This window comes from Plecotus auritus (assembly GCF_963455305.1).
Source record: "Plecotus auritus genome assembly, chromosome: 1".
NCBI classification, from domain to species: Eukaryota; Metazoa; Chordata; class Mammalia; order Chiroptera; family Vespertilionidae; genus Plecotus; species Plecotus auritus.
The window spans coordinates 225657177-225669561 of record NC_137770.1 but is presented as its reverse complement, the minus strand read 5'-3'; the positions used below and the strand labels follow the sequence as shown (position 1 = coordinate 225669561).

General features: G+C 41.7%; 1 protein-coding gene across 1 annotated transcript in view; it reads left to right on the top strand.

Moving 5' to 3' along the window:
• The window catches only part of DTHD1 (death domain containing 1), a 61865-nt gene that overhangs the window by 37676 nt on the left and 11804 nt on the right, over window positions 1-12385 (top strand). The gene's annotated exons all lie outside the window — the stretch shown is intronic.

Below are 12385 nucleotides of genomic sequence, written 5' to 3'. Positions count from 1 at the left end.
CTTCTGGCTGAGTGGTGCGCTCCCTGTGGGAGCACACTGACGGACCCGGGGCAGCTCCTGCGTTGAGTGTCTGCCCGCGGATGGAAAGTGCGCATCATAGCAACCGGTCGTTCCACTGTTTGGTTGATTTGCATATTAGCCTTATATTAAATAGGATTCTTACTCTTATCAGGAAAGTAAGATTGAGTTGTTTCTCCAAATGTATCAAACAACAAAAAATTTTATTGCCATACATACTATTTCTTTTAATGACCCATGACTTAGTCCTTCTAAAAAATATTATTAATGAGGAAATAACTGAAAAAGTTGTTTTATCACTCTAGAGGAAGAAAAAACTTATTCTTTAAAGATGCCAAAATTATTTTTCCATCTTTTTTTGTGTGTGTGTGTTATGACTACCAGGAATATATTTTCCATTGGGTTAGATTTTGTAATGATTTTAAATAAATCAGTAAAGTAAGTAATTACTTTGACAAATATTCATGGAACTTTGGAAATAGGGCATGTGCCATGCTAGACAGGATGACAAATACAGAGCTATAGAGGGTACTTCATGCCTAAAGCGGCCTTGTCCTGACTGGTAGCCACTATCCATACATGTCTATGGAGCACTTGAAATATGGCTCGTCCAAATTGAGATGTGTTGTAGGTGTGAAATATATGCTGGATTTCAAAGTCTCAGTACAAAGAAATGTAAAATATTTCATTCATAATTTGTTTATGTTAATTATATAATACTATAATACTTTGGGTATGAGATTAAACAAAATATATTATTAAAATTAATCTCATCTGTTTTTTAAAAAATGTATGTGACTAAAATAAAATAAATAAAATTACTTTATGTGTCTCAAGCTATATTTCTATGGGACAGCATTGCTGTAAGTGATTTATAATCTAGCGGGGTATACAAAACAAGTGTACAAATCACCTTGGAAGGGAGTAACAGATTAAGCTAATGGTGTAAAAGGCAGTAGTAACAGTTGCCCAGAAGCGGGAACTGATGTTCCTGGAAGCTGAAATCAGAAGTTTCATGGTGGTTGTGGCATTTTATCTGAACCATGTAAGTTTGTAGAAATTTGGCCTTTGGAAATGAAGAACAAAGTACGCTAGGATGAGGAAGTGGAATGAATTTGAGTGGGGATGGTAAGCATGGCTTAGCAGGAATTCATAAGCCATATAATAACCATCATAATATTTTGAATGAGTTAAAAGTCTCCCAAGAGCTTTAAAACACAATGTAATTAAATTCTCACAAAAAATCCTAGGAGCCATTATCACTGTTCTCATTTTATAGGAAACTGAAGCACAGAAATGTTAGGTAACTTGCCCAAGGTCCCATAGCTAGGTAAGTGTCAGAGCTGGGATGCTAACCCAGAAAACTGTCCGCTGATGCCTCTTTGGCAGAGAAAGCTAGGATTCTTAGAGATGGATTTTATGATGGCCAGGTTCACCCTTGAAGTTGTATGGCAATATCATCCTATCTAATAAAAGAGTAATATGCAAATTGACCATACCTCTGCTACACCTGCAAGCCATGCCCACCAGCCAATCAGGAGCGAGTATGCAAATTAACCCAACCAAGATGGATGCGGCCACGGAGAGAGCAAGAGGCTTGGGTTTCCCTGGCAATGGAGGAAGCCAAGCTACCCGCCTGCCCTGGCAGGCCCAGGCCTCTGCTCAAGGCTACAAAGTTTCAATTATAGAAGATAAATAAATCCCAACAAAAATGGTGGCAGCCACGGAGCTGGAAAGAGCAGGAGGCTTGAATTGCCCCCAGCGATAGAAGAAGCCAAGCTTAGGCAGCCCTGGCCTGCTTGGCCTCCATTTAAGGCTACAAAGTTTCAACTATAGAAGATAAATAAATCCCAACAAAAATGGCTGCGGTTACAGAGCGAGCAGGAGGCTTGACTCTGCTGAAGGCTACAAAGTTTCAATTACAGGAGATAAATAAACCCCAGATACCAGGGCCTCCACTTCGGTCGCCAGGGGGTGTGGCCAGCCTGCAAACCACCACAGGCCCCTCGCCCAGGCCGCCCCACGCCCCAAGGGAACCGCCATCCTGATCCGAGATACCCTTTAGGGCAAACCAGCTGGCCCCCACCAGTGCACCAGGCCTCTATCCTATCTAATCCTATCTAATAAAAGAATAATATGCAAATTGACTGTCACTCCAACACACAAGATGGCTGCCCCCATGTGGTCAAAGATGACTGCACAATGTGGACACAAGATGGCTGCCACAAGATGGCCTGCAGGGGAGGCAGTTGGGAGGGACCAGGTCTTCAAGGAAGGGCAGTTGGGGGCAATCAAGCCTGCAAGGGAAGGCAGTTAGGGGTGACCAGGCCAGCAGAGGAGGGAAGTTGGGGGCGACCGGGCCTGCAGGCAAGGGCAGTTAGGGGGGACACAGGCCTGCAGGGGAGGGCAGTTAGGGGTGACAAGGCCTGCAGGGGAGAGCAGTTAGGCATCAATCAGGCTGGCAAGGGAGTGGTTAGGGGGTGATCAGGCTGGCAGGCAGAAGCGGTTAGGGGCAATCAGGAAGGCAGGCAGGTGAGCAGTTGGGAGCCAGCAGTCCTGGATTGTGAGAGGGATGTCCAACTGCCCGTTTAGGCCCGATCCCAGTAGGATCGGACCTAAACGGGCAGTCGGACATCCCTCGAGGGGTCCCAGATTGGAGGGGGTGCAGGCTGGGCTGAGGGACACCCCCCCCATGCACGAATTTTGTGCACCGGGCCTCTAGTGTATACTATGTTTAGTGTGGAGGTGATATTAAAATTATATAACTAACGATATGACATGGTTTCTGCTCATTCAAACTGAAAATAGCCATTTGAGCAAAGTGCAGCATCCGTAGTGACATTAGCACTTTACTTACTAGTTTTCAGGAGGTCCTGGGGTTCCTGGGAATTATGTGTAGGGTGGAAGAATCTATTAAGCTACTGATACTGAAAAGTGTATGTTAAGAACAGTATAGCCTTTTAGATGTGTACCCACTCCCAGTTTCCCTCTGTTCACTTTCATTTCCACCTGGGGCCTTCCCACTTGCTACTTTCTATGTTTGGGGCTGTCCTCTCTCAGTCACATGGCTGGTTAACATTCAGGTCTCAGCTCAGATATCACTTTTCTTATCCTGATGTCCCCATCCCCTTATCTAAAACCACTTTAACCCATTCCCTTTTTAACACTTACCCTTAATTGAAATTATTAGACTTATTTGTGTCTACTTATTTTCTATTTGCCTTTGCTCCTTGAGAAAGCTTCATGGGTGAAAGCCCTTGCCTACTCCTAAAAGTTTAGGAACTTGACTTGCAAGGGTGGGGGACCTTTTTTCTGCCAAGAGCCATTTGGATATTTAGAACATCATCCACGGGCCATACAAAATTATCAACTTACAAATTAGCTTGATCTATTTGGTCAAACATTTAACTAACTCACCCCTCATGCCATGGCAGGGCCAGACCAAATGATCTTGCGGGCCTTATACAGACATTCCCCACCCCTGGTCTTAAAGAGTCTTGAACTGCCTTAGGTCAGCAGTTTAGAGTCTGACTGCACAAATACTTACGCCACAGGCTAAGGCATTGATTTGGATCGACACAAAGATTTGAGAGCAGAGGAATGACACATCAGGGCGTCTCCCAATAGCTCGATTTAGCACATTACTTCCTAAGATCACTATGTGGCTCTGCTGCTACGGGGTGACCAGAGGGAGACAAGTAAGAGGGCTGTCAGACTTCTCTACCAGGAGGTAGTGAGGGCCTCGCTGTGATGATGGCCGACAATGGAACGAAAGGCCATGATGTAAGAGAGGACAGGCTTGAGGTCCAAAACATGACACAGATACAGCTTTTGGTTTGCAGTGTTTTCTCTGTGGCCTAATGTCATGAATTAATTAGCTAAATTAGCCAAGCTAGCTAATTTAGGGATTTATAGAGATTTGTTTCAATGCAAGTCCATGTTAGTGATCGTCCAGGTCTTTTGCCTAAGCTCTGCCTCTATCTTGATTCTAGCACCACATTCCCTACCCACTTGCCTGAGCAATTCCTAGTGACCACCCCTCACAGCTCTGCTGAGGCGTGGTTTCTCCCAGGAAGCCTTCCCTGACCTCCTCCTCCATGCCTAGTCCGGTGTTCCCATAACATCCTGTATTTTCCCTATCACTGTAATTACCATATTTCACTATAATCACTGGTTTTCCAGTAGACAAATGTTTCTCAATCTTTTTTGTTTGTTTTTGCCACCCTAAGGAACCTTTTTAGATACCTTTTCCCCTAACCAGTCTTCTCCATTACATTTTCATATCACAGATATTATGTGTGTCTGTCTATGTACTGTGTGTATATATACATATAGAGTACATAAATATAAATACATATTTCATACAATATGCATATTTTATAAGATATATATGTTTTACACATTAAAAGAGTAAACTTTTGTCCTGCTCACTTTGTATCATCAGTGCCACACACACATACATGTGCTTGACAAACATTTGGGAATGACTAGCTGAATGGAACAATTTCTTCAAACCTTAAAATTGTCCAACCTGGATGTTGATTATTGAAACTATAGAGATGTATTTAAAAATAGTACATTTTAAATATCTGCTGCCTTTCATATGTGTATCTAATGCCAATGTGCCCCCTGTCCTAACCTCCTCTCCCAGGGGCGTTTGCACTGGGCCATTCAGCGTCACTCTTTCTTATGCCCAAATACAGTCTTTACAACATGTTCTTGGGATTGAGGAAGAACCTGTGGCTGTGGAAAAGTTTTCCATCTTTTCAAACTAATGTACCTGAATGGGAACTGAAACTATGACCATTATTTTTAAAAGAACAGGTTTCTTCCGTAAAGTTCAAAATTTAAAAAAAATCAACCTCAGCTAGAATGGGCTGTTTGTGAGGAAATGAATGTAGCCTTTTTATATAGAGCTTGGCATTAGTCACTACTATATTATGCATACATTTATACATGTAGCATAAACTAAGTGAAGTCATTTGTCAAAAGTAAAAGTGCTTTCCACAGAGAAGACAGGCAGTAAATGTTTATATGTATATATTTAGATCTAAACACAAACATATTCATATGACACATAAACATAAGATGTAATGCTAATATAGTACCCCTGATTCCCAAAGATGTGAAAACATACACCCATTACTTCATGCCCATGAGGATCTCTGTGTATCTTATCCTTCAGCCACTATAGTGTATTTATTCATATGTTAATTTGACAAACACTGCTTGTATCCCATCAGGAAGACATACATGCTATTCCTGTATATATGGTCTCATTCTTTCCTGGCCACTTTGCAGACTATTCTTAACTCATAGTGCATCTCCAAACTGTTAGATCATTTCTTGCCTTTACTCCACACTGAATGGTTCCTGGTTTCACTCAGAGAGAACAACTCTGTATGAACTTGGCCCCTACTGACTCTAAGACCTTCTTTCCTATCCTCTTCACTTACTGAACTCTAGCCACAATGACTCTCTTACTGTTATGGGAAATTTCCACACATGCTTTAGGTCTTTGTGTTAGTGGTTTCCCCTGCCTGGAATGTTCTTCCATCCATCAGATACCTGAATGGCTAAGAGAATCACCTCCTTCAACTCTTTGCTCAGATGTCACCTTTTCTCTGAGACCATTCCTGATTCTACATTTTATTGCCATCTCTTCCTACCCACACAACCCGACACTCCTGATCCTCCTTAACTTCCCCTGATTTATTTTCTTTCCTCTAGCATCATTACTTTCAAACATGTATGTCCTCATTTATTATGTTTATTTAGAAAATCCTCCACTCCACAACAAGGACATGAGTTCCTTGAGGGCAAGCCCCTGTATGTGTTTTGTTCGCTGTAAATCACAAAGACCTGGAATAGTGCCTGGCATATGCTAGGTGCTCAAAACATGTTTGTTGAATGAATGAATTCATAGAAAGAACTTGCATTTTAATACCAAAGTGGGAAGGGGAAAGTTGGAAGTGTCAAGCAGGAAAATAAATTAGCATCAGGTGTTGACAGAATTGGCAGTGATTATTACAGATGGGGTGGCCACTGAAGATTTCATTGTGGAGGGGTCTTCTGTGCTGAGAAGCAATAGTGAAAGAAGCGCACCGTCCTGTGTGGCCAGGAGAGCACAAAGGTGAGGAGAACAGCAAGTACCAAGATGGCACTAGGCGTGAGCTTCTAGTCAAGGCTAGAAGACCATCAGGGCAAATGCGCATGTGATGGGCAGAGAACGGTGATGAGGTGTGAAAGAAAAAGAGGTCCTGGTGACAGTTCACATTTCAATCAGATCTTCTGAAAATGGTCTCCAAATCAATACTTGTGAAGATGTATGGCTGCGAAGAACAATGATTTGTCTCTAAATCTTCCCAAAGTTGTGCTTCTAACTTCCTCCTTTGACAAAATACTCGAGTAAACTCAGTTCACACTGTGTCTATGTGTGGTTTGGCAGAAGCAAATTTCAAAACTCTCCATGCTTATTTTTGGGTGGAAGGAAGTAGTGTGTGAGCTTCTGAAACAATGTCACACAGAGGCCTGTCTGTGCCATCTGGTCATTTGTGCTTGAGTTGTGACTGTCCTTTACTCTTCCTGACCAGGAGGCTTAGCTTTGACAGAGAGAAGGGCTCCAGGCCTGGTGGCTGTTTCTGCCGAAGCCTGTGGGAGGCTGCAGACAGACCTCACCTACACATTTCCGTAAGCCTTCTGCTGACCGAGTTTTGCTTGGCCTGAACTTCCTTTTTTAAAAAACTGAACTCACGACATGTGATTTCTAGTAAATAATGATACTGCCTCAACACTTACTTTCTCAGCTCATTAAATAACTCTCTCTGTCAGAGGGAGGAAGCTTGCAGAGGCTAGTGCAACATTCATTTCATCTGAACCACCACTGCCTCACCACTTGGCATGGTTCACAGCCAAGTGGTGAGGCAGTGGTGGGCATGCCCTGCTGGGCATGATTTTTCTTCTGTATAATTTTTTTTTTTTTTTTTGGTAACTACATGAAATACCAAAGAACAATCTTGACTAAATAAATGAGAAGATTCTAAGCTATTGAAATTTTTACATTTGTAGGCACTTCAATTCTACTTAGGGTACTTAGTTGTAATAATTTACAAAATTATCTTAAGGTTCAAGAATGAAATGAAATGAAATGAAATGAAATGAAATGAAGAAAGCAGATTAGAAAAAGCATATCTCTATATATAAAAACCTAAGCAATCTTCTGACCATTCTCCTGTTCACCCGTTAGACTGTTTGCCCGGTAGCTATGATATGTAATGACCACCAGGGGGCAGATGCTCTGACCAGTAGAGGAGGGAGCCCAATTCCTTGCAGAATCAACCATGGGTTAAGTTGCTGCTGGGGCACTGTCAGCCCCGAATCTGTTTCACCCGCACCCTGGACCCAGAAATCGGTTTTGGCCCGATCCCCGCAGGCCAGGCCGAGGGACCCCACCCGTGCATGTATGGAGGGGGAATAGTGGACTACTAGTAAATGGTGATTTTAAAGTTTTCTCTAACTTAGTTTCATGCTTTCTACACTAGACTTAATTCCAATGACATATACTATGTTGCTTCATGCTCCACCCCCTACCAATGGTAGAGGGGAGTCACAAGAGTCTTGGTAAGTAGAGAGAGCATGTCAATATTTTTTTAACCTGTGAAAGTTTTCAAAAACCTTATCACCCTTTTCAGTGTTTCAGTTTGGCCCCCCTTGCTCTTCCTTGATATCCTCCAGGCCAGCAGTCTAACCTTCCTCTAAGTCATCAGAATGACCTTGAAAGACCCAATTTTGACTAAGTCACTGAAAATTGACTTTATATTGTACTAGAGGCCTGGTGCACGAAATTCGTGCATGGGGTGGGGGGTTCCCCTCAGCCCAGCCTGCACCCTCTCCAATCCGGGACCCCTCAGGGGATATCCAACTGCCCGTTTAGGCCCGATCCCAAGGATTAGGCCTAAACCGGCAGTTGGACATCCCTCTCACAATCTGGGACTGCTGGCTCCTAACTGCTCGCCTGCCTGCCTGCCTGATTACCCCTAACTGTCCCCCCTGCCAACCTGATCACTCCTGATCACCCCTAACAGCCTCTGCCTGCTGGCCTGATTGCCCCCAACTGCCCTCCCTGCCGTCCTGGCCACCCCCAACTGCCCTCCCTGCCGGCCTGGTCACCTCACGCAGCCTGCTGTTCAGTTGTTTGGTTGTCCCTCATTAACCCCCCTTCCGGCCTTGTCGCCCCACACAGCCTGTGTTCAGTTGTCCGTCTGGTTGTTTCAGTCATGACGGCCTGGCTTTTTACATATTAGGATATGTGACATGTGAAAATGAGCAAAATTGGGTTAGTCAGAAATAGGATCCTCACTGTTTTTTAGAAAGTGTTTTACCCACCAATGTAATCAGAAGAGCATCTTTCCCTTCTCCTTCCCCCCTCCTTCCTTTTCATCTTCTCCCTCCCATTTCTTTTCCCTCTCCCCTCTCCTCCTATCAATTCCCCTGACTCTTCCTTTTTCCCTTATTTCACCCCTCTTCCTTCTCTGTCCCTTATCATTCCTCTTTTTCTTTCTTCCTCCTTCACCCTCTGTCCATGAAGGGGAAAGTTTGCTCTGCTGAGCGGGCAGTGTAACTAAACCAGAAATTGAGCACTATGTTGTCATATGGCTTTCAATAATTTGTTTACCAAAAAAAGTACATATATTCTTGCCTATCTGAGAAAATAAAATAAATAGGTAATTGATACTTGTATTACTCTCTTAAAATTGAAATATCTAAAAGTATACAATGATGTTCATCAGTTCAAACAATTTTCTAGTTCACAAATTCCAACTATTTCCTTTTTTTTTTTTTTTGGTATATTTACCAGTCAACATGCCAATTAACAAGTACTAATTAAGTGCCTATTTGATATGAGATATTATGTAGAGCCTAAAAATAATAGTGGTACAGGTCAAAGTCCAAGCTTTCAAGGAAGTTTCAATCCAGTTCAGGAAAGAAAGCATAAACACTTTAAGAGTTATAAAACAATGCAAGAGATAGTGCAACAATACAGTAATATGGCAAGACAGGAACTGATGATTAATTGCGAATGAATGACCAAGACGGTAAGTGCTAGGGCATTTCAGAGAAGGGAGTGATTCCTGTGGTTTGAGGTGGCCTGGGGACATGTCACAAAACAAGACAGATGTAGAGAATCTTCAGGTTCTAAAGGGGAAGAGAGAAAGAGGCAGTGGTTTCCACACAAAGCGATGGTATGAGCTGAAACTCTGAAGTTGCAAAGCACAGGTGTTTCAGGAAATGACTTCTGTGGCTTGTGTAGAAGATGTGGAAGAATCAGATTGGAAATAAGTTGGGGAAAGGCTAATGGAGGGCTTTGAAGGCTTTGTTTAGGTCTACCAAATGTCTCTGTGAAATTGTTATAGGTGGGGCTTTCTGTCAAGATTTGTCAAAAGTATGTGGCATTTCATGACATAGAGATCAAGACAGATTCAAATCAGAGGTCCTTAGTGTATGAGTAAACAAAAAATCTCTCAGCCACTGGTACTGTTGCAATGAGCGTGGCCATAACTGAGAGAAGTAGGCATCTAGTTAGTTTATAAGTAAGCTTTTCTTTTATCCTCTGAGTAATGGCAAACCATCAGTAAATTTTGACCAGGCAGCTTACATAATCAAATTTTGTTAGCCATATCACTGTGACAGCTGATAAGGATAAATTAGAAAGAGATGAACTTAACAGTAAAATAAGGGCTAATGAAGGAGTCATGGAAGGGATGGTGATGAACGAATGTAAGAGCATGATAGTAAGGATGGCAAGTAGAGAACAGAGCCGGAGAGATTTAGGATTTGGAACCAACTGGACTTGGCCTTAAGGTGAATGTGTGTGTGGGTCATAGGCTAGGAAGACATTGGGAGATAGAGATAGCTGTGGGAACGGGCTTCCTAGGGTGGCCCCCTGAACACTGATTTGAGCTATTGTTCTATGATAAAACATAGTGTTTTATGGACTTTACTTTGGAATTGTGCTTAAACTTGAGTTTCATCTTTATTCTCCCAAATATTGCCACTTTCTCTTTGAAGGCCTATCGCCAGCCCCCTTTTCCGCTCTAGGCCACACAACTGGCGGGGTGGATTATCTCAAAAAACAATTACATTTTATCACTCTTCTAAAACTTCTCAGTTGACATTTTATATCTATTAATCAAAGTCCAAGCCATTTACCCTGTTATAAGGCCCTTCATAACCCCCCATATCTTATCCCCACAACCCCTTCATATAACATCTACCCAACTAACATCTTCTGCTTTAGTCTCACTCCTTTGACACATGATGATTTTAACTGCCTCAGAGACATTTTACAGCTGTCCTTGTGACAGCATTGACTCCACACTTCATTCTGTTATTATCTTTTTAGAAGAAGCCTTTCAAATTCCCAGGCAGAATTAGGTACAACACTGTAATAACTACAGTTTATCAAGTTATTCCCTGCTAGTAACTTGATAAAGCATTTACCCATATTAACCTTTGCTGAAAGGATAGGTGGTTGAAGAAACTGAGGCACTGAGAGGCTTGTTCAAGGGGAAATAGCTAGAGAATGGTAGTTACTGTGTGAACAAAGTTTGTCTGATTCCGGTGGTACCATTACCCTGCTCTCTGCTTTTGGGACTGAATTTCTCTGTGCTTGGAGCATAGCTCATTCAATTTTGTAATTCCATCTCCTACTATGCATTCAGTGATGATTTGTTGATTTAATTCCTAGATGAATGCATGCCTGGGAACTGATAAAGTGGTTGAAGGTGGAGTCAGTGACTGACAAAAGCTTTACCTCTATCCTTCCCCAGCTAGCAGCTACATGGAGCAAAAGCTTTTCATACCTTCGAAGGAGTGACTAACGTGAGGATATACACACACTGTGACAAGGCCTGGGAAGATATAGCTATCCAGGCCTTTCCCAGCAATATTCATATCATACTTTCTGTTTGAAAAGCTATTTCTGTCTATAATCCAAACAAACAAAAACAAAACAAAAATTCAGGGAATTAAAAATATATATATAGTAGAATATTCTAGAAAGAATTATATTCCAAGTTGAATGGGTACCTTGACAAGTCTTTGGGATTGATAAAAACTTGTTGCAATTCTAATTTAAAAGCGAAACAGTAAAAAGCAGAGGTGGAAATTGATGCGAGTTCTAACAGTGTTGTGCATCTTTGATTTGCTGAGCTACTTTTCAAATCAATAGTATCTCCCACATAGCTGCATTTATGGATCAAGGGCATGTGCCTTTGCCAGACTTGCTTTGAACAATGAGAAAAATGAAAAGCGTATTAACAATAGTCAGCACTTTATTGCTAAATTCTAGATATGTTTGAATTGCTTTACCTATTCTAGACTACTTTTGAAAACTATACTGTCTCCATGCATATTCCATATAGATATCCTGAATTATCCAGGACTATGGCTCATTAATATTTGCAGCCATCCCCTTTATTCTGACTGGCCCAACTCTATAGGTCAGTTGAGTTTCTTGAATTGCTCTCTGTTTACTAGTGATCTAAGGTTTCTCCTTTTGTGACTAGCTTCTTCAAAGGCTGAGAGATAGTTAATCCTTTCCTCTTGACAAAACCATAATCAGAGTGAAGCCTTAAAAAAGATCACTTTCAGAGAAGCAATTGAGAAAAAAAATAATGAAGAAACAGAACCTAAGTTTGACTACAGGGGTTAAAACCAAGAAAGATCCAAATTAAGCAAAGATATAAAACTTCATTATTTTAAGTATTGACAGCAGCCTGATTTCATGTCCAAAAAAACCCCATAATTCCTAGATTTATCTCCACTGAAACCACTTTGGGTCAGCTCTTATTGCTCTCAACTTGGTTCCCATTTCTACCCCACCCCCCCACCCCCCTCACCGGCACAGTAATCTTATTTCTCTGTGGGTTTATTCTGGTCTTCACATCTCTCTATGTAAAAGCACTTCGCATTTCTGTCCAAGCCGTCAGGAGCTTCTACAGTGAGTGTGCAATTAGAATAAATCCACGAGGAAAGCAATAGGATATTGATTAACTGATACTGCTCTCTTTTAATTTGTTTATTCTAAAGGTGTTTTTTTTTTTTTTTTTGTGTGTGTGTGTGTGTGTGTGTGTGTGTGTGTGTGTGTGTGTTGTTTCTTTTTTTGGTGCATATACTAGCATGTTTGTGTGGAAATTTTCAGAGGCAGACAAAAATAGAGAAAATATACAATGAACCTACATGGACCCATCACCCATCATTTTCTGCCATTCTTGTTTTATCTAATACCCCCGGGTATGTTTGTTTGTTTGAGTATTTTAAAGCAAATCACAGCTACTATATCACTTGTAAATAATTCTGTATGTGT